Source organism: Sus scrofa, chromosome 9, assembly GCF_054392235.1.
Source record: "Sus scrofa isolate SSC_HxYL_T2T_F1_AM1 chromosome 9, Sscrofa_HxYL_maternal_Yorkshire_Landrace_v2.0, whole genome shotgun sequence".
Taxonomy (NCBI): Eukaryota; Metazoa; Chordata; class Mammalia; order Artiodactyla; family Suidae; genus Sus; species Sus scrofa.
The window spans coordinates 113,016,025-113,038,981 of NC_139391.1; the positions used below are offsets into that span (position 1 = coordinate 113,016,025).

The 22,957-nt window shown below is 40.7% G+C and overlaps 1 protein-coding gene across 47 annotated transcripts in view; it reads right to left on the bottom strand.

The window, feature by feature from the left end:
* The window catches only part of NRCAM (neuronal cell adhesion molecule), a 317,402-nt gene that overhangs the window by 288,865 nt on the left and 5,580 nt on the right, over positions 1 to 22,957 (bottom strand). For 2 of the 47 annotated variants that reach the window (XM_084977480.1, XM_084977501.1), the window contains exon 1: positions 19,264 to 19,458. The exons of the other annotated variants lie outside the window; for them this stretch is intronic. The gene's annotated coding sequence lies outside the window, so the exon portion shown is untranslated. Of the gene's footprint in view, positions 1 to 19,263; positions 19,459 to 22,957 lie in introns of those variants that run through there. 47 annotated transcript variants of the gene reach the window in all.

The window sequence follows — 22,957 nt, forward strand, 5'->3', positions numbered from 1 at the left end:
GCTATGCATGTGTGGGGGCAGGAGGTAAACTGGAAACCTCTGTACCTTCCTCTCAATTTTATTGTAAACCTAAAACCACCCTTTTAAAAGTCTTTAAAAAAAAGAATGAAAAAAAGGTTAATGGCATTGATCCCCTATATGCATTACTTAAAATGCAACTAATGGCAATTATTGGCTATTTCCACCGATTTTTCAGACAACATTAGAATCCATTATGCCTAATGATATGCTTCTTCTTATTCAAAGAACTGGTATAACAAGGCCATCAATTCCACCAGACACTGAGCATAAGACACATCTTTGCACCAGCGCTAAGTAGCCAGGTAGAAAAACGGAGGATTCTCAGAGTTGTCAAAAACAGAGTGACTGAACTTGTTAAAAATCTGTTAATATACTTCAGTATTCAGTGTACACCTTGAAAGGGAAATAAAAGTGTTCTCGCAGACTGCACAGCGACATGAAAAAAAAAAAAGTAAAAGAAAACTCAATCTGTCCATTTAGCTCCAGAGATAAAATAATAAAAGTATAAACAGATAGAATTATAAAATAATTTTAACCAACTCTTTCCTGGAATATCCACAAACAGGCCTACTCCCAACCTGGAACAAGAGTACAAATGGAGGTTCCTTTGTCCACCCACCCCATCTCAGTCTTGTAGCACACAGATCCTTATACTCCTGTGTACAGCATCCAGCCTGAAAGCCCCAGCTTTGTCTTCCAACCCTGTCCTCCCCACCCCACCACAAACACACATACAGTTACTCTCCAAGCTATTCCCTAGGGTTCTAGGAGCTGAAGCCCTAATACCCAACTACGCCATGGGGTAAAGATGTGCTATTGGTTCCTCTCTCCCCTGCATGGAGAACCCACAAGGTCCAGTTCATGGACCATCTAGGTGTCCTAATGGGGATAACCCATACCTGGCACATCCATGAGCAGTCTGTCCTCAGAGACCCACTCTGGTCTTTGGCAGAAGCTTTAGCTCTTTGGACAGGGAACTGTAGGGTCCGTAAGTACTGGAAGTGAGGTCTAGAACTTTGGTACCCAAAGTGTGGCTTGGGGACTGGCAGCATTCTCATCATCTAAGAGCTTATTAGGAATGCAGAATCTCAGGTCCTGTCCTAGACCTATTGAATCTGAAGTATTGCAAGAAGATCCCCAGGTGATTCAGGCACATAGTAAAGCTTGAGAAGCGACATATCCACTTGGCCTTTGAGTCTCTCATCCCTTGCAGAACAACCAGACTCAAGGAGAAGCAGAGCAGAGGCCATAACTAATAGCCACAGGCCAAGGGCAGGAGTGCTAGCTAACCAAACATAAGAACTATGAAGACCATGGAGGATTTCCTTGGGATACACACTAGCAGTCTATACGTGCCTTTTCTTAGGCCTAAGAAATAGAATAGACTGCTCAGGGAGTGGGAGAATGGGTAAGTTCAATGTTATTTATTATCTGGGGGAGGGGAGGTGGGTAGTTACATGTTAGCACTTGACCCTTGACCTGCTGTTCGAATCCACATTCAATTCAACCCACATTTTAATCCCTTCATCACGTTGGCATCTGAGCAACCTTAGTCAGTCACATTTATTGACCGTCTAGTCAGTGTGTCAGAGACTGACAATAATTCTCTTCTAAATTAGCCTATCCAAGGAAGCAAACAGTCTACTGAGTTTTAATTATCTGAATACTTTTTTGTTCCAGTCTTTGTTGAAAATCCTTCTAAAATTCATTAGTCTACTTTCTGGACAAATAGGCATCCTGCCCTGAATGTGCTTTTTGTTGGAGAGGAAAAACCCTACCGAGCCTTAAAGCCAACATCCTGCATGCCTCTCATCCGTCTGTAGACCTGCTGATAAATATTGTGAAGGCCCAAGCAGTTAGGCCCATCCTAAATGAGCTACCTCAATGCTGGCTCTGCCACATAGCTACTGTGTGAGCTTGGGCAAGTCACAGACACTCCCTAGGCCTTAGTTCTCATCACTAAAGTGAGATGGTTCACTTCTCAGTTTCCTTGTATCAAAGTGTCAGTATTTCCATGGAAACCTTAGAATTGATCAGTGAACCCTTCTTTCTCTATGGGGAAAGAAACTAGGAATGTGACAGGGGTGGCCTCTGAATATGGTGTTGCTCTTCATCCTTGGGGCTCAGGTGGAGGTCAACATGGGTGAGAACTTCAACAGCCTACACCTGGAGACCCAGTCTGGGCTGGGAACAAAATGCCTAAGGAATGAGAAGGAAGGTGCAGGGCAGAAGCTGCCTCCCAAGATGGTCATGTCAGAGTACCAGCCGTGAGCACAGCAAGCTCTAAGGCCACTCTAAGGAGACAAAGATGGAAATCAGCCCTTGTTACCAGCATCCCTCCATCCTGGCTGAGATAAAGACCTAAAGGCAGAGATTTACTACTGGTCTCTCTTCTTTATGTAGATTCTCTGTTCTTCTCGTCAATCTGATGTCCATCTCATCAGCATTTCTATGTATTTCTACATGTCTTAATTTAGTATCCTTTAATAAGTTTAAGTCTCTCCCTGCTTTCTACTCTTTGGTGAATCAGTTCCAATTCCTTCTAATAGTCTAATTTTCCAATTGCTTAAAAAAAAAAAAGGTGCCAGAGTCTCATTCTTTAAAGGAAAAAATCAGAGTTCCCATCATGGCGCAGCAGAAATGAATCTGACTAGGAACCATGAGGTTGTGGGTTTGATCCCTGGCCTTGCTCAGTGGGTTAAGAATTCAGCGTTGCCACGAGCTGTGGTGTAGATCGCAGACGTGGCTCCGATTTGGTGTTGCGGTGGCTGTGGTGCAGGCCAGCAGCTGTAGCTCCGATTAGACCTCTAGCCTGGGAACCTCCATATGCCACAGATGCAGCACTAAAAAGACCCCTCCAAGAAAAATTTTTAAATAAAAGAAAAAATCCACTCTATAAAATTCAGTGTTGATCACTTGCCGACTCTGCACACAGGGAACTGGTATTTATTGGGATTTTACTTATGTACTAAGCCCTGTCCTCAGTATTTTTAATTATCTCAATTAATCCTCAAAACTGTATTATAGGATACTATAATCTCTATTGCATTAATGAAGAAATTGAGGTTCCTAGAACAACTAGTCTAAAGTTATATAAGTAGAAGCAAACAGCAAAGATGGACTTGACCCCACATCTATCTACATTTAAAGTCCTTTTATCTCTATTCTATATCTACCAGGCCTATAAAAGTGCATTTAGAAACACATTTATTCTTTAAATAATGGGGCCATGTAAGTGTCTTGAAATTACCCCAGGGTCCATTCATTTTGATGAATGAGCCTTCAAAAAACAAACAGACAGGCAGTTATGATGAGGGCAGTGAAAAGGTTGACAAATTCTCTCCCCATAAAGCAACTAGAAAACTGGACAAAACCATCAAAAAAACCACAACCATTTCAGTGCTCTGGAAAATGACCCAAGGCAGAGAATAATCAGAGCATTTACTTCTGACAACTTACTGAACTCAGGGTCAGCAGAGTGAGTCTGTGGCACTGTGGTTGCCTAGATCTGCTGTCATCCTATGCCCCCACTCCCCACACTGGCTGCTGTTGAGGTAATTCATTCAACCAAGGCAGATAAGACTGAAAATCACCAGCTCCACTGCACCTTCCAGAGTAGGCTCACTTTTTAGGAGCATTCACAATTAAAGTGGAAGTTCTTACTGGAAAGTGAAATGTGTACTAACAGTTTGGACAGCCTGAGGTTGAAGTCCTGTCTACGGCAAACGAAGAAAGAATTGGTGTGAACTCCACAGGGATTTAACAAAGAATCCAGTAGAACCAGACATCTGGGGGCTAGAAAAAGCCCTTCATACAAACTATGTTGGTGAAGGCTGTGCACATTTATAGCAGAAACCAGAGGGACCCAAGCTACTCACACATCCAGGACCAAAGGAGCTTGTAAATCCACACAACAGACAAAAGGGGGTCCAGCAGAATGTAAAAGCTGAGGCAAAACTTGAAGACAGAATGATGTTTGAATACATTGCCCAGGCACAAACAAATTCATCAACAGAAGGTAGAATCCTTATTGACTGGAGACGCTTGAGCACAGCTTCTGTGCAATTGTTGGCTTACTGTTAAGCCATAGAGACACAAGAGCAAACACTAAGAAGCCAGGCTAAAAAATATTCCTAAATAAAAAGAAACTGAGGAGTTCCTGTCATGGTACAGAGGAAACGAATCCGACTAGGAACTATGAGGTTGCAGGTGTGATCCCTGGCCTCGCTCAGTGGGTTAAGGATCCGGTGTTGCCATGAGCTGTGGTGTAGGTTGCAGACGTGGCTTGGATCTGGCATTGCTGTGGCTCTGGCGTAGGCCAGCAGCTACAGCTCTGATTAGACCCCTAGCCTGGGAACCTCCACATGCTGCTAGTGTGGCCCTGGAAGGACAAAAGACCAAAAAAAAAAAGAAACTGAGTAGATAATTCAGCAGTCACACACTACAAGGGAAACATTCATAGATTTAATGCAAAGAAGTTACTAAACAAATAAACAACAACTACAAATTCCTCAGAGGGGAAAAAAGCAGAATCTACCATTGCTACTATTCATTCAAAAACAAAATTTGACATTATAAACAAAAACAGAAGACAAACAAAGAAAAAAAAAGTATGATCATTACACATGGGAGAAAAACTGCTAACAGAAAATGCTCCTACGTGGTCCTAAAAGTTGGACTAGGCATACAAAGACTTCAAAGCAGCTATTATAAACAGGTTCAAAAACTAAAGAAAATCCTGTTGAAAAAAATAAAGGAAAACATGATGGATGACAATTAATCAACTAATAGATAATCTCAATAAATTAAAGAAATTAAAATAAGAAGAATCAGGGGGAATTTTGGAGTTTAAAAATTCAATATCTGTAATAAAAGTGTCACTGGAGGCACATTTATAGCAAATTTGAGAAGGTAGAAGAAAGAATCAATGAACATTAAAACTAGCCAATAGAAATCATTCAATCTGAAGAACAGAAAGAAGAATAAAGAAAAACAAATAGAGTCTCAGAGCCCTGTGTGACAACATCAAGCATTCTTACATAAATACAATGGTGGTTCCAAAAGGGGGCAGAAGAACATATCTGAAGGAATAATAGCCAAAGACTTCTCAACTTTGACGAAATATTAATGTACATAGCTAAGAAGTTCAATGAACCATAAGTGGGATAACACAAAGAGATCTGTATCTAAGAACATCATGGTCAAACTCTTAAAAATCAAAGGCAAAGCAGCAGCAAGAGGAAAAATGACTCATCACTTATAGTGAAACAACAATTAATTTATGATCTTATCAAAAATAACGAAGGCCCGAAGGCTGCAGAATATATAATCAAAGTGCTGAAAGAAAAAAAAAGTCCACCAAAAATCTATTCCACAAAATTGTTTTTCAAAAATAAAACAGAAAAAAAATATTTCCAATTAAACAAAGATTTTATGAAGCAATAACTATAGCAATGAATGAAGAGTTTATAACATACATAAATATAAAGGATAATCTAAATGATAACAATAGCACAAAGGTGGAAACAGGAAAAGGAGTTTACTTTGAAGCAAAGTTTATATATTTTACTCAAAGTAAGTTAGCTTTATTCTGCAGTAGAGAAGGATAAGATGCAAGTATCTTATCCACTAAGGAAATAATTCAAGAAAAAAGTGGGAGTTGCTATTGTGGCTTAGCAGGTTAAGAACCTGACTTGTATCCATGAAGATGTAGGTTTGGCCCCTGGCCTCGCTCAGTGAATTAACAATCTGTCATTGCCATGAGCTGTGGTGTAGATCACAGGCATGGCTTGGATCTGGCATTGCTGTGGTGTAGGCTGGCAGCTGCAGCTCCATTTTGACCCCTAGCCTAAGAACTTCCATATTCTGCAAGTGCAGTCGTAAAGAGCAAAAAAAAAGTGAAAAGTAAAAACTTCAATGGAGGAATTAAAATAATACTTTAAAAATTTCTTAGCACAAAAGAAAAAATCAGTAGAGGACATTCAGTGAAACAAATAGGAAATAAAACAAATAGAAAATAAATGTTATGCATAAACACAACCAAATCAATAATATCAAAATTTAAGGAATGACACTAAAGTGGAAATTTTATGGGCTGTGACTAAAGCAGAAGAAAAGTTGAAGGATTTATACTACTTAGTTTCAAAAGTTACTATAAACTATATACATTAAAACAGGATGGCACTGGCATAAGGATAGATAGATCAATGGAACATAATTGAAAATCCATGAATAACTCCTTACATTTATGATCAATTCACTCTTAATAAAGTTGCCAAGTTACTTCAATGAGAAAAGGGCTGTATTCTCAACAAATGATGCTAGGACAATTGGATACCCATATGCAAAATAAAATAAAATAAAAAAGAACTTAGACCTTTAACTTACACTATGTACAAAAATCAACACAAAATAGGTCACAGAGCTAAATTTAAGGTCTAAAATAATAAAAACTCTTAGAAGAAAACATAGGAATAAATCTTTGTGACCTTGGGTTAAGAAATTAATTCTTAGATGTAATACCAAGAGTATAAGCAACAAAAGAAAAAAACAAATATATTGGATTTTATCAAAACTAAAAATTTTGTGCTTCAAAGGACACCAACAACAAAGTAAAAAGTCAACTCACAAAATGGGAGAAAATATTTGCAAACCACATCCTTATAAGTTTCTTCTATCCAGAATATATTTTTTAACTCTTACAAATCAATAATAAGACAAAGGGCTCAGGCAAAAAAAAAAAAAAACTGGCAAAACACTTCAATAGACCTTTCACCAAAAATATCAATGGCTAACAAGTTCATGAGAAGATGCTCAATATTATTAGTCATTATGGACACACAAGTAAAACTACAATGAAATACTTCTACACACCCATTAGAATGGCCATAATAAAAAATACAGGTAAGGATGTCAAGAGACTGGAACCCTCATACACTGCTGAGGAGAAAGTAAAATGATACTGCCGTTCTAGAAAAGAGTTTAGCAGTGTCTTAAATAGTTAAATATAACATAAAATACAGTAATTCCACTCCTAAGTACCTCAAAGAAACAAAAACATCAGTACAAAGACTTATATGCTAATGTTCACAGCAGCATTATTCATAATTGCCCCAAATTGGAAATAATCCAAACATCTATCAACTGCTGAATATGTAAACACAACGTGGTATCGCAATACAATGGAATACCACTGATACAGGCTCCCACATGGAGGAACCTCCAAAACATTATGCTAAACGAAAAGAGCCAGACACAAAAGATCCCACATCATACCATTCCATTAATATGAAATGTCCAGAAAATGCAAATTTGTAGAGAAAGGAGATCAGTGGTTGTCTTGGACTGGGAGAAGAGTCCAACAGCAAATGGTTTCAAGGAAATTTGGGGGAAGTGATGAAAATATTCACAGCTGGATTGTGGTGACAGCTGCTGTATTAGCTTCCTAGGCTACACAAGATGTTACCACTAATCTAGAGGCTTAGAACAACACGTATTTATTATCTCAGTTTCTCACACGTGAGAAGTCCAGCCATAGCTAAACTGAGTCTATCAAGATGTTAGTCCCATTGCTGTCTCATGTGGAGCTCAGAGTCCACTTCCAAACGCACTTCCCTTCCAAACTCACTCCAGGTTGTTGCAGAAGTCAGTTCCTTGTGGTTGAAGGACTGCACCCACTCTTCTCTGTAAGTAATTTACAAAGCAAATATAAGCTTCTTCAAGGACAATGAGAGAGTGTCTCTTTTATAATCGTCCCCCTTTCAGGGGCTTTCACCTGATGACGTAAGGCCAGCCAGGATCAGCTCAGCTGCCCTTCCATTAACTCAAACAACTGACTTGGGACCTCGACTACATCTGCAAAATCCCTCCACCTTTGCCATATACTGTAACTTAATAATGGAAGTGCTGCCCCATCATATTCACCAGCCCACTCCCACTTTAAAAAGGGCTGTGTACAAAGTATGTCTACCAGGGGCGAGAATCTCAGCAGCCAATCAGAAATCTGCTTACCACAGTTGCATGATTTATATTTTTTTTTGTCTTTTTTTTAAAGGCCGCACCCACGGCTTATGGAAATGCACAGACTAGGAGTGGAATCAAAGCTGTAGCCACGGACCTACACCACAGCCACAGCAACACCTGATCTGAGCCACATCTGTGGCAACACCAGATCCTCACTCCACTGAGCAAGGCCAGGGATGGAACCTGCATCCTCATGGATGCTAGTCAGATTCGTTTCCACTAAGCCACAACGGAAACTCCTATAAATTTATTTTAAAACCCACTGAATTGTATACTTACTATGGGTAGATTTTATGGCATGTAAGTTACACTTCAATGCTGTAAAAAAAAAAAAAAATGTCATGAAAAGTAAAAAGTTGTCCATAGCACCAAAACTGCATTTTTTATTTGGGCTACTTTTTTTCATTAATTAAAGCCTAGGGCTATCTTTTCTAGGAAATGATTCAACAGAAGAAAATTTGCACTGATCCATCATGCCCTTTATAATTTGTTACACCAGTAAATTCACAGAAACCACTTTACATCAACTTTTCCACTGGTTGGGTTTTATTTCACTGTCAGCTTTCTTAGTAATGAATGGAGACACACTAAATTCAAAGACTTCAGATTTCCGAAGAGAATAGGGTTACCCACCCAGAAGCCTTTCCACTCTCTGATTTCTCCACCAGGGAGTGGTTCCATTTTGAGTTTCCCTCCAACAAAGTACAAGCAACAATGTGTAGTGACATGAAGCTTCCATTCTGCCAGCTGCATACTTCCTAAAGTTTCATTCGCCTGGAGGTCAGGAACTATGAGTTCTGGAACTCTTTCTGGTGTTCGGGGAACATCTTTGAAGTTTGGCCGCTCATGGTATTTTGTGTGTGCTGAACTGCTGCCTAAAACTAAATGTTTCCCAACTCCAGTCTATTCTGAGAAGCTTCAGCCTTTAAATAAGAGTTTGATACATCAAAAAAAACCAAAAAAACAAAAAAACACAGCAGGCTTGTGTAATTCTACTGCAGGTACTCGTTCGAGGCCATGAAGCATTACAAATTCCCCAAGGAGATGCCCAACAATGTCAACTGGATGGTCATCTTGTAGGCATGTTGTTCTCAAGTCAAAACTTAATTGTTACCATGGAAATAAAATACAAAAGGAGCTGCCTATCCCAGAAAACAAAAGCTGCTTAGAACTCTCCTTCAAGGGCTTATTGAATATGGAAGAAACTCTTCTGTATAATTTCCTTTTTTAAGAATAATAATCTTTCTCCAGGATGTGCTAAAGTTATTTTACTACGTAACACATGGATCACCAATGTATAGGCAGATTTTTAAAAGTAATAATTTACAGGAGTTCGGTTGTGGCTCAGTGGTAACGAACCCGACTGGTACCCATGAGCACTTGGGTTTGATCCCTGGCCTCGCTCCGTGGTTTAAGGATCCAGAGTTGCTGCGAGCTGTGGTGTTGGTCACAGACACGGCTCAGATCTAACGTTGCTGTGGCCGTGGCATAGGCCAGCAGCTGCAGCTCCAATTCGACCCCTACTGTGGGAACTTTCATACGCTGCGGGTGAGGCCCTAAAAAGATTTTCTTCTTTAAGTAACAATTTATTTTTTTAAATTAGGGTAATTTGCCATCTGCAATCCTATTGATGACCACAACATGAGGTCATCTGGAAATCTTAAAAGCTTTATTCAATTATTCCAGGACACAGTCCCATTTAATATGTGGTGTAGACTAGAACATCTACGTCTACCTAAGTGGCATCTTCAGGACATGAACTGGTATTCTTCCCTACACAAGGTTTCTAAGGGAAATGAAGGTTTCTCATAGAAGTTGGAGTCACAATCTGTAACTCATATCATTCGGAAACTAAAATTCCATTCCTTGTCATTTCTCCAAGCAGGATAGCATAGGTCCTAAGAGGTAAACCTATGGGATAGGAGTCAGACTTCTTGGGTTAGAATCCCAGGGCTGCAACTTAATAGTCCTGCTATTTTGATCCATTAACCTAAACTCCCCAAGCCTCAGTTTCTTCATTTATAAAATGGGTATAATAACATAATGCAGAAGTTGACAAACTATGACCCAGATTTGGCCCACTGCCTATTTTTGTAAAGAAAGCTTTATGGGAACCTGGAAATGCCCATTCATTTAAATATTGTCGATGACTGCTTAAGGAGAGACTGCACCACCTACAAAGTCTAAAATATTTACTATCTGCCCTTCACAGGAAAACTGTGCTGGCCTCTGATATAAAGGGGTATTGCGAAGATTAAATGAGATCATTATAAATATATATGTATACATATATATATTTAATCTGAGTCACCTTTGTTTTACACCTGTACAATATTTTCTATACAGCATTGTAAATCATCTCTACTTCATTTTTTTAAAATGTCAATTATACTTCAATATAATGGTAAAAATAAAGGAATTTTGAACGTCAAAAAAATAAATGAGAAAATTCATGTACGGTGCTCCATATAGATAAGCACCCAGTAAGTATCATGGACTGTTGCTATTTATTAACAGCAAAAAGTTGTAAGATCATTGTGCTTTCATTTCCTAAAATTCAGAGAGACCTCTTTCTACATACCACCTCAGGCGCAGGCTGCCCAGGAAGCGATGCCTCAGGACTGGGAGGCTCCGCCCCTTTTTTGGCGGGGGTGCCTGAGGCCGCGTGATGGCAGGATGCGAGTTGCAGCTGTCAGGCAGGGCAGGGAGCCCGGTGGGCCACAGACTGCAGCTGTCCAAGTCATCCATTTCAAGTAACTGATACCCTGCCATTCCTTGATGGAGGCTCTCTCGGTCACAGGTGTGTGACACATGCATATTCATTGCGGGCCCTGCGCGTAACCACAGAGGGGACTGAAAAGGAGGGGGGAGGGCTAAAATGATGCTTAGATGGATGATGAGCAGAGCAAAGCCTTGTCCATTTTTCCAGACCGTTAACTGCTTTCCCAAGATGCACTCTGCTTGTCCAGAGATGGAAATAAGGAGAGTATAGTCTTGCACATAAAATTTTAAAATGTGGGTTTAGTGCAACCAAACAATTCAAAATAACAAAAGTGATCTAAGGCTGGTAATTTATCCTAGAACTGGCACTGCTAGCCCCATGTTAATATATTCGCAAATAAACTGCGGTCAACACCAAATGTTACAAGGGTTCCCATGAATCTTGCAAACCACCTTTGCAAAACTTTCTGGAGTTCCCGTTGTGGCGCAGTGGAAATGAATCTGACTAGGAACCATGAGGTTGCAGGTTCAATCCCTGGCCTCACTCAGTGGGTTAAGGATCCGGCATTGCTGTGAGCTGTGGTGTAGCTCCAATTAGACCCTGAGCCTGGGAACCTCCATATGCCATGGGTGTGGCCCTGAAAAGACAAAAGACAAAAAACAAAACAAACAAAAAGGCGAATACTTAAAAGACCTAAAGAATTTACATTGGGAGAATGACTGGCCAGAAATAAACCACGGCTTGCCTTCTGCTTTTTCAAAGCCTTTGATATTTCTCTCCATCAATTTGCACCTACCTCATTGCCCTGCATGGAAAAGAGAAGCTGTGAGAAAGAATCTGCAAAACTAAAACAACCATGATTCCAAATTATTTCCTGCTGGATGCTGGTGGGTTTTCATTAGTTCCTCCTCATTCAAGGATATAAAAAAGGAAGAACATTATCACCAGGAAGAAACCGGCAACTGGCAAATGGTTTACATATTAAAATGGAATGAGTGAATCCCACAAACTCAGAGCTTTTAAAGTCCTTGGTGCTCTTCCCAAGAACCTTCCTACCAAATTATCCCACTAATATTATCTAAACAACTGGGCCCTTCTATGGGATGTGGCAGCTCATTAAATGCCGTACACATGACATTAGTAATTAGGGTCAGTGCCATGAAGGAACTCACCACCTAGGACAGACAAAGCCTGTTGCTGGTGGAAATGAAGAATTCACATCAAGTGGGCAGACGTCATTAAGAACCAGCTAAAATGGCCTCAGGAGTTCGAGTTGTGGCTCAGCGGCAACGAACCCAACTAATATCCACGAGGACATGGGTTCGATCCCTGGCCTTGCTCAGTGGGTTAAGGGTTCAGCATTGCCATGAGCTGTGGTGTAGGTCGCAGATGTGGCTCAGATCCTGCATTGCTGTGGCTGAGGCGTAGGCCAGCAGCTACAGCTCCGATGAGACCCCTAGCCTGGGAACCTCCATATGCCTCCGGTGCAGCCCTAAAAAGACAAAAAAAGAAAAGAAAAAAGAAAATGGCTTCAGAGATTCCAAGCCATTCCACCTAAGGTTCAAGTTGATTAAAAGCACTTGGCAATCCCGCTGCCTCAGACAGACAGCAGTGCTGCCTGATTACAGTCAGCTGCACAATTCCGCAGAGTGTAGCCCTCTGCTCAGTCCCACCGAAGCAGCATCCACACAGTAGGCTGGTGACTCACCCAGGCCTTTGCTTTCCTCAGCAGGAGAGACCAGCAACCATACCATTTCTGAAATCAAGAGACACCTGCAGAGACTTCATCAAAATATGGCCCCTGAAGTTCCCAAGTGAGGACAATTTACACTCAAAAAAGGCAGCCAAGTCGGACTTGATTACAACCCCAAAGAGTGATCGACTGATGAAACTATCAACTTCATACATCTGTCCAGTTAATAAAGTGAATACTCCCCTCACCATGCCTAGTCTTTCGGTGCTTTAATTCAAAGTATAGAGCCTTTCTAAATAACTTATTTTTCTCTTTTGGCTGTACCCAAGGCATATGGAAGTTCTCGGGCTAGGGATCAAACCTGCACCACAGCAGCCACCCAAGCAACTGCAGTGACTATGCCAGGTCCTTAACCTGCTAGGCCACCAGAGAACTCTCTAAATAATGACTCTCTATACAAACACTCCTTAGGTATACAAAGTAGACCCTGAGAGATACGGATTCAGACATACAGCACAGCGATGCGAAGGGACTGTATTTTCATTCTTCCTTTTTTTTGTAAGGGATAGACTTAGAAACAGCTGGCCTTTGGAGTTCCCATCGTGGCGCAGTGGTTAACGAATCCGACTAGGAACCATGAGGTTGTGGGTTCGATCCCCGGCCTTGCTCAGTGGGTTAAGGATCCAGCATTGCCGTGAGCTGTGGTGTGGGTCGCAGACGTGGCTCAGATCCCAAGTTGCTGTGGCTCTGGCGTAGGCTGGCAGCTACAGCTCCAATTCAACCCCTAGCCTGGGAACCTCCCTATGCCATGGGAATGACCCCAGAAAAGGCAAAAAGACAAAAAAGAAAAAGAAAAAAGAAAAAGAAACAGGTGGCCTTATTACTGCACCCTGTGTGGGTTTCTACACACACTGCGGGGCTGAAATGACAGACATTTATGGTCTCACAGTTCTGAAGGCTAGAGGTTAAAAATCAAGGTGTAAGCAGGGTGGGTTCTTCCTGAGCGCCTTGCTTCTGATGCTCTGCTGGCAATCTTGCGTATTCCTTGGCTTGTAAGGTCTCTATCTTCATCTCTACGAAACTTTCTCCCACTGTACCTGCCTCCAAATTTCCTCTTCCTAAGAAGACACTTCTCATTGAATTAGGACCCACTGATGACCTCATTCTAATTGTAAGACCCCCATCTCCAAATAAAGCCACATTCTGAGGTACCAAGGGTTAGGACTTCGACCTATGAATCTGGGGGGATGGCTCTGACCCATAATACATCCTTCTTTCTAAAGCTCTGCGTCTATACCCAAATCAATAATAACTACCATTTTTTTTCAGCTTTACTGAGATGTATAAATTAAACTGTAAGATATTTAAGCATGGATCATGGTGACTTGATATATGGATACAGCACGAAAGGACTGAGTTAACACATTCATCACCTCACATGTTTTTTATGAGAACATTTGAGGTTTACTCTCTTCGAAGCAACACAGTAATATCAACGATAGTCAGCATGTTATACATTAGATCCTCAGATCTTCTTCATCTTTTAGCTGAAAGACTGTTTCCTTTCACCAGCCTCTCCCTATTTCCCCCATACCTAGATCCTAGCAACTACTTTTCTACTCTCTGTTTCTACAAGTTTGACCTTTTCTTTTTTTTTTTAGATTCTACATGTAACTCATACCATGCAGTCTTTGTCTTTCTCTGTCGGGCTTATTTCACTTAGCATAATGCCCTCCAGATGCATCCATGTTGTCACAAATGGCAGGATTTACGTCCTTCTCGTGGCTGATATTCCATTGTATGTATGTACCACATCTTCTTTACCCATTCCTCCCCTGATGGACAGTTAAGTGGTTTCCATGTCTTGGCTACTGGATATAGAGCTGCAATGAACATGGGAGTGTAGATCTCTCTTCAGGATCTTGCTTTCATTTCCTCTGGGTGTATACCTAGGAGTGGGGATGCTGGGTCATAAAGTAGTTCTAGTTTTAATTTTTAGAAGCCTCCCTATTGTTTTCCATGGTGGCTATGTGGCTACTATTTTTAAGTATCTATCTCTTCTCTGAGGTGCAAAGGCCCAGAATAAATACAAACAAGGATATGCACATAAACCAGCTCGCGAGCCTCACTGTTTCTCTTTATATCAAGCCTCTAAGCATACGCAGCTTGTGAGCTGGATGAATTTAATATATTAAAATGGTTTCACGCTTTATTGATTTGCAGTGTTGCTAGTTAGTCATGGATGACACAAAAGATTACTGTTTGTCCTCTTGAAAATTTGAATAGAATATGGCTTGGAATACAGCACAAATTAGATCTCGAAAGACTATCACTGACATTGAATACAACCTGGGAAAGAGTGTACTTGCTGAACTTATACCTTTTTGGAATCATATTGACTCAATCTAACTTTCATATATATAATTATCATGTGTTGAGGGTGCTTGTCCTCTTGAAAATTTGAATACAATATGGCTTGGAATAAAACACAATTAGATCTTGAAAGACTATTATTGACACTGAATTCAACTGGGAAAAAATGTACTTGCTGAACTTACACCTTTTTAAAATCATATTGATTCAATCTGACTTTCATATATATAAGTATCATTTGTTGAAGGTTATGAATGTAGTTTGTATTTTGAAAAAAGTCCCACCATGAAACACTAAAAAGGATACAATCTCTCAGGTTGCAGCATGAGACCACTTCATTTATTCAAAATCAAGTAGACATGGTTGTTGCTAAGGACGTATGATATACATGTTCTCTCTGAAGCAAATAAGGCAGAATATTATAGTGAAAAAAATGGCTGGTACATTCTATCTGATAAGAACATTGCGTGATGTTATCTCTCATGACTTTCTTTTTTTTTTTTTTTTTTTTTTTTGCCTTTCTCTAAGGCCACACCCATGGCATATGGAGTTTCCTAGGCTCGGGGTCTAATGGGAGCTGTAACCACTGGCCTATGCCAGAGCCCCAGCAATGCCAGATCCGAGCCGAGTCTGCGACCTACAACAGAGTTCACGGCAACGCTGGATCCTTAACCCACTGAGCGAGGCAAGGGATAGAACCTGCAACCTCATGGTTCCACTGAGCCATGACGGGAACTCCATGACTTTCATTTTTATCATCATGAGTCCTAGGGACATACTCTCAGGAGGTAGGGTTGATGATGAGAAAATCTGTTTTATCTTCACTTTCCAGGTTAAGGAAAAGAAGTACTTAGGCAACTTATTCAAATCCACATAGTATGCTGAAGTTTCTAGTCTTCGTAGAGTAGCCCAGTATTTCTCAAAATTTAATTAATTACAAATTTCAAGAGAATTTTCATTCCAGACATCTCTCAAACATAGCCCCACTGCTTCAAATCCAATCACTCACTAACTAACTAGTTAAGAAAGTTCACCCTGTAACTAAACTCACATCTCAGAATATAAAGAAAAGTATAGACAGGGGTACTCAATAACCAACCAAAACTGGAGAGAAAGTTCCATTTTCAAAGCTGCAGCCTGAGCTCTCCTGTTTCCCAAACTAGCCTTTTCCCACTTTGCATTTCAGTCCTGTGTGCCTCACTTCCTGATTTCTTCAAAATCAGAGAGTGGAAAGCAATCACAGAAAGGGCTTCAACATAATCAGTGTGCAGCCATCCAGAGATCTCAAGAGAGAAATGACGAGCACCAGCTTCAGATGGAGAAGGAAAGAAAGCCTTGTGCAAATCCAGAATCATCTGCTGCCAATAAAGGTAGAAAATTACAAAGGAACTCTTTGGGATCACAAGAATGTCATTTAGGGATCCACAGTGGTAATTTCCAAAATGGTACCCTTCTGGATAGAGTGATTTCACCTGCCTGCTTGAGTATCTAATTTAGAGCCAGAAAGCAAATTACAATCATACAGAATTTCAGGCATGAAATTATACATGTTGGATTTCCCAAGGTCTAGACTTTGTCTGTCTTCAAACAGGGCTGGGGACAAAATTCCCCAATTTTCTCCAACCAAAGATCCATTTGACTTTTTGCAGTCTGGATTCAGTCATTCCTTCTTGCATTTATTCATTCATCAAACACAGGGATTCATGCATATACACCACTGCATATGAGAAATGCAGCTCAGGGTTCAAGCAGAACAGAGCAAGGGTTGTGTGTCCATGCACAGAAGCTTGGGGAAAGCTCAGAAAATTCTAGTATGAGCAAAGCCAAAAATGCCTGCATTACCTGGACGACTATTTTGTTATCAGCATTCCTTTCTCGTTAGAGAACTGCCTCTCAATGCTATCTACAGCAAATACCAAACATGCAAAAGTTCCCGGACCAGGGATTAAACCTGAGCTAAGGCTATATCCAGAGCCACAGCTGTAGAAATGCTGGATCCTTAACCTGCAGTGCCACAAAGGAACTTGCTTCTCTTTACTGATGTTCACTTAACCCTATTTGCTAGGGTTTCACTTAGTATCTCTCATGCTTCTTATTCTGTCTACGTGGACATCCCTGAACAATTGTTCCTAAGTTGAAATTTGAAGTTCTCTTATATACTCCTGTGCAAAGTGAAGAATCCTGTTCAACAGGACTAATCACCCCAAATGTGTTTGGCAAGTTCACATTCTCATGGATCTAACTGTCTCAAGCCAGAGCCATCTGTAGATAAAGGAACAAAGTGCTGGAGAGAAGGAGATGGGTTCCCTAAGAACTAAACGGTGTTACGTTAGCAGGAGTCAAAGGTAAAGTGGCCTTTACCTTTGACTCCTGCTAAACTCTCTCCAATGCCTTCCTTTTCAACACAAATAGTGTACTATCATATTTCATGTTTGCAGAGTGATGTATGAGTTATTTCTCTTCTCTGATGTCAAGTTACTTCAATGGCCTAAAGTATCACAATAGTCTTTTTAAAATATTTAGAAAGGGGGGAAGGATACATTAGGAGTTTGGGCTTAACAGATACACACTACTACATACAAAACAGATAACCAGCAAGGACCTACTGTATGACCCAGGGAACCATACTCAATATCTTGTAATAACATAATGGAAGAAGATGGAAAAAATGAATATGGATAATATGTGTGTGACTGTAACTGCTGAACTAATGCAACACTGTAAATCATCTATCTTGTGATTAAAAAATTTAAATATATATATATATATATATATATATATATATATATATATATATATATATATTTAGACTGGATGCTAGGGAGACCAGTCTCCATCAGCCAAGCAATTGCCACAAATATTTTTTTTTCTTCTCCCTTTCTCTTTCTTTCAGATTTTAAGTTATTACTTTTACAATGCTTTGTCTTTTACTGCCCCCCCCTTTTCTTTTTTCTTTTCACAGGGCGGCACCCACAGCTTATGGAGGTTCCGAGGCTAGGGTCAAATCAGCTACAGCTGCCAGCCACAGCCACAGCCACAGCCACAGCAACGCAGGATCCAAGCCAAGTCTGCAACCTACACCACAGCTCACGGCAACACCAGATCCTTAACCCACTGAGCACGGCCAGGTATAGGGCCTGCCACCTCATGGCTACTAGTGGGATTTGTTTTCGCTAAGCCACAATGGGAACTCCTCTCCTCCTTATTCAAAATGTCTCTAGTTCCTTCTGCCACAGGACACTTCTCTGGGATGCCACAATTCTCATGACCTACCTGAGCCTTCCATTCGAATCCTTTACACTCTCTGATCTCTACTCTTCCGACCCCAGTCCGAGCAAATAAATCTGACCGTGAACTCTGCCCTGCTGTTAAATGAGTCCCCTCCTAGTCCCAGGTCCGCAATAAACCTTGATGTATTTTACCTTCCACTGTGATTGTGCACCAAGGTGACTGCTACCAGAAACATATACAGAGCCACGGACTTTTTCAACCCTATTCCAACTATTATCCTAACTATGAAAATGCAAGTTACCTTAAAATTTGTGAGGCATACAAATTAGATTGCATGAGTTATATAAGATACAAGATGTGACATAAGTTCTATAATCAAATCTGAAGTAAATTCACTTTTGTTTATATTATGGTATTAATTACCTCAAAATTTTTACTTTACTATTTCATTCATATGATTGCTACGTTAATGTTATTTCCCTAACGATAGAAATATTCATTTGAAGGTATTAAATGTACATAAAAAAGGCTTTTCACCATCATGCTACTAACCATGGGAACAAAACACTATGTCATTTAAATAATCAAAGACACCAGAGCAACATTTTTCCAATTGCAGTTTTATGGAGCACCAGGAAGCAGTGGTTACTCTAAATTATTTCCCTTGCATTTCAATAACCTTGACTTCCCAGTAGCTGTCTTATTATTCTAGTTATACACACAGCTAGCTTCTTGTTGGAGCTATTTTAAGGCAGATGCTGCCTAACAAATTGGATAGGGAACCGTGTACCATCTTAAAAAACTTTAACAGCAAACATAATAACACTGGACTCCCATTAAGAAGAGAACGCTGAAACCACTCTTCATAAATACACTCACAAAAGAAAAAGCACCGATTAGTCGATATCAGGGACAGATTTATTTGCCATTTACCAAAACAATCTGTGGTCAATACCCAAACACAGTAATGAGATTTTTACAAGGGACGCTGATTGGGCAACTCTATTTATTTCACTAGATAAGAGAGGGGAGCAGCAGCATAGTCAGAAGAATATTTGCAATGCAATTAGGGGGAACCAGCATCTGAGCGTATGCCAGACGCCTTCCCTAATTCAGACAGTCCAACGTCTTAGTGGGGCACACAGCATCAAACTGCACTTCCTACAGTTTTACAACTTTTGTCAGTTAACTAGATGCTTACCGAGTGCCTCGCTTGGGCCCGCCACATCCCGGGCATACCATCCAGCTCTGTGTATGCTGTTCCAACACCATCTGTCACTTAAGCTTCGCAGATTCAAAATTTTCAATTCCAGCTAATCGACACGGCACTCAAACCACAGCTATAATTCAAACTTCGACATGAAGCTTGAATTCCTTTTCAGTGTTCTTCAACTTTGACCCAGCTCCCCCCACCCCTCCTTTGCTGAAAAGGGCCAAGACAACAGCCCAGCAAGTGGGGCAGGCAAAACAGACCTCCTTTGTTCACTTTTGTCCGCTCAGCTCCCTATTGAGGTGAGGCACTGAAAAGCCGCACCAGGCTTTGGAAGGCAGCAGCGCACCAGCTCCAGGCATCCTTCCTCAGAGACCAAAAAAACCCTCCAGGACCAAACTCTCTCCACAGTCCGTTTTTACCTTCAGGCATAATGAGGGGACAATTAGTACGTTTCCCTTCCCTTCCACTTGAGCAAGGAGCTGTTCAGGGTGTTTCACCAGAGTTTGTAACATTCGTCCAAAATGTATGCTATAAATCATAGCGTTCAAATGCCAGGGCATCTGAATGTGACATGAAATTAGCTTTCAAGTCGAAATTTGGAAAAAGATCACTCCATACCGAATACATATACTGAATTTTTTGAATGCTCTCAGCCCACTTGAGAAAGAGAAATCAAATTCATTGCATATTACACAGTAGAAGACCTCCTACAGGATTCCCTCAGATGGCCTTGGGAATGTATTTTTCTGGTTACAGCAGGTTTTGAACCAATACTCCATGCATGGCAGATAATGTAAATATACATATGACTATAGATGTATATTCAACATAATCCTTTCCAGCCCAATCATCATTTAATAACGAGAATTTTTTTTAAGTATCATCTTCATCAGATAGGAACTGTCATTTTCAATTTCTGGTAAATTAAGCAATGCTTTAGCATGGGACCATAAGGAAGAAAATCAAAGAACACCTGGGCAAGATTTATTTATCATTCTCGTTTTTCAGCTGAATAAGCCATTTGGACAGTATGTGCGGTAGATGAACATCTGTAGATTGGTCCCTTTTACTACGGGTACTTCTTAGATTCACTGGTTTTGCTGTTGTTGTTGTTGCTTTTTAGTCATTTCAGGGAAACTCTGCATCAGACTTTTAAAAATTGCCTTTTTCTAATTTGAAATTCCAAGCTTGCAGGCCAGTAAAATAGGTCAATTAAGTTGACACCACATCTTTTTTATTAGCTCAGCTAAGCAGTTATAATTGGGTGGTGAGAGTTTGTGCTGTCATCTTTGAAGACTCTGTGGTGGGAAGAAATGCCCAGGGCAGACTTGGAATTGACAACGCAGGCACATTCCCTAAACCTTCAGTGAACGTTGTTCCTACCTATTTCCAGACATGAAGCAAATGTGCTCTTGATCTGGGTTAAAAATCATACTATCAAAGTTTTCAGCAAAATAAAAGCATGCTAATAGGTAAGCGAACCTCAGGGCACAATCACTTAGCATAAAAGAACTACAAACACATATATGCTAATTTAACATTTTCTTCCGAAAGCACATGAATGTGTGTCACCAAGGCTGGCTTCTCTCAGACTACGACACACATGCTCCACAGCACCCATTTCATGGTTTACACCAAGTAAGTGGTCAATAACACCTGTGAAAAACTACACATTTCCTCATTAATAAAAACTAAACCAATACGTTAGAAAATATTGTGACTTATTCATAATACATAGTAATATTAACTTATACCTTTTAAAATTATGCCTATTAGGATGGCTGTTATCAAGAAATGAGAAAATCATGGACCTAGAGATGACCATGCTAAGTCAGATAAAAAGAGATATCATATGAGATCACCTATATGTGGAATCACATTAAAATGATACAAAACAACATATCTAGGAGTTCCCGTCGTGGCGCAGTGGTTAACGAATCCAACTAGGAACTATGAGATAGTGGGTTCAATCCCTGGCCTTGCTCAGTGGGTTAAAGATCCAGCGTTGCCATGAGCTGTGGTGTAGGCTGCAGATGCGGCTTGGAGCCTGCATTGCTGTGGCTCTGGTGTGGGCCAGCGGCTACAGCTCTGTTGGACCCCTAGCCTGGGAACCTCCATATGCCATGGGAGCGGGCCTAGAAAAGGCAAAAAGACCAAAAAAAAAAAAAAAACCCAAAAAACATATCTATAAAACAGAAATAAACCCACAGATTTCAAAACCAATCTCATAGGTACCATAGGGAAAACCGTGGGAGGGGTAGGAAGGAAACAGGAGGATGGGAGCAACATAAACATACTACGGTATAAAGGAGACATTTAACAAGAGCCTACTGTGTAGCACAGGGAAATCTACTCAATAGTTTGTAATAACCTAAATGGGAAAAAAAAAAGGATATATCTGTATGTATGTATGTATCTATCTATATACACAGCTGATTCACTTTGCTGTACACCTGAAACTAATACAATATTGTAAGTCAACTATACTATGATAAAATTTTAAAAAGAAAGAAAGAAAAGAGAAAATCAGTGTTTGCAAAGATGCAAAAAAATGGAAGCCTTGTGCAGTGCTGCTGAGAAAGTAAAATGGCACAGCTGCCATGGAAAACAGTATGGTGGTTCTTCAAAAAATTAAAGTAGAACCCGATGCAACAATCCTACTTCTGGGTATGTACTCCAAAGAGTTGAAAGCAGTGATTCAAAAGGGTATGTGTACACCCACGTTCCTAGCTGTGTTACTTACAAAAGCGGAAAAGTGGAAGCAGCCTAACTCGTCACTGATGGATGAATGAATAAAAAAACATGGTGTGTCCATACAGTGAAATATTATTCAGCTTTAAAAGGAAGGAAATTCTGACATACGGATCAGCCTTGAAGACATTACATTAAGTGACTTAAGCCAATCACAAAAGGACAGATATTGCATGATTCCACTCATAGGAGCTACTTAGCATCGTCAGCTTCATAGAGAGAGAAAACAAAATGGTACTCCCAGGGGCTGGGGTGGGGGGGGATGGAAAGTTAATGTTTAATGGGCACAGAGTTTCAGTTTGGGAAGGTGAGAAAAGTTCTAGAGATGGACGGTGGTGATAGTTGGATAACAGTGGGAAGTATTTGATAGCACTAAACTCTACAGTTAAAAATGGTTAAAACATGGGAGTTCCCGTTGTGGCGCAGTGGATAACAAATCCGACTAGGAACCATGAGGTTGCGGGTTCGATCCCTGCCCTTGCTCAGTGGGTTAACGATCCGGCGTCGCTGTGAGCTGTGGTGTAGGTCGAAGACACGGCTCGGATCCTGCATTGCTGTGGCTCTGGCGTAGGCCGGGGGTATGGCTCCAATTCAGCCCCTAGCCTGGGAACCTCCGTATGCCGTGGGAGTGGCCCAAGAAATGGCAAAAAGACAAAAAAAAAAAAAAATGGTTAAAACAGGAGTTCCCATCATGGCTCAGTGGAAATGAATCCAACGTGGAACCATGAGGTTGCGGGTGTGACCCCTGGCCTCGCTCAGCGGGTTAAGGATCCGGCGTTGCCGTGAGCTGTGGTGTAGGTCGCAAACGCGGCTCGGATCTGATGTTACTGTGGCTGTGGTGTAGGCCAGCGACTACAGCTCCAATTCAACCCCTAGCCTGGGAACTTCCATATGCCACAGATGCAGCTCTAAAAAGCCAAAAAAAAAAAAA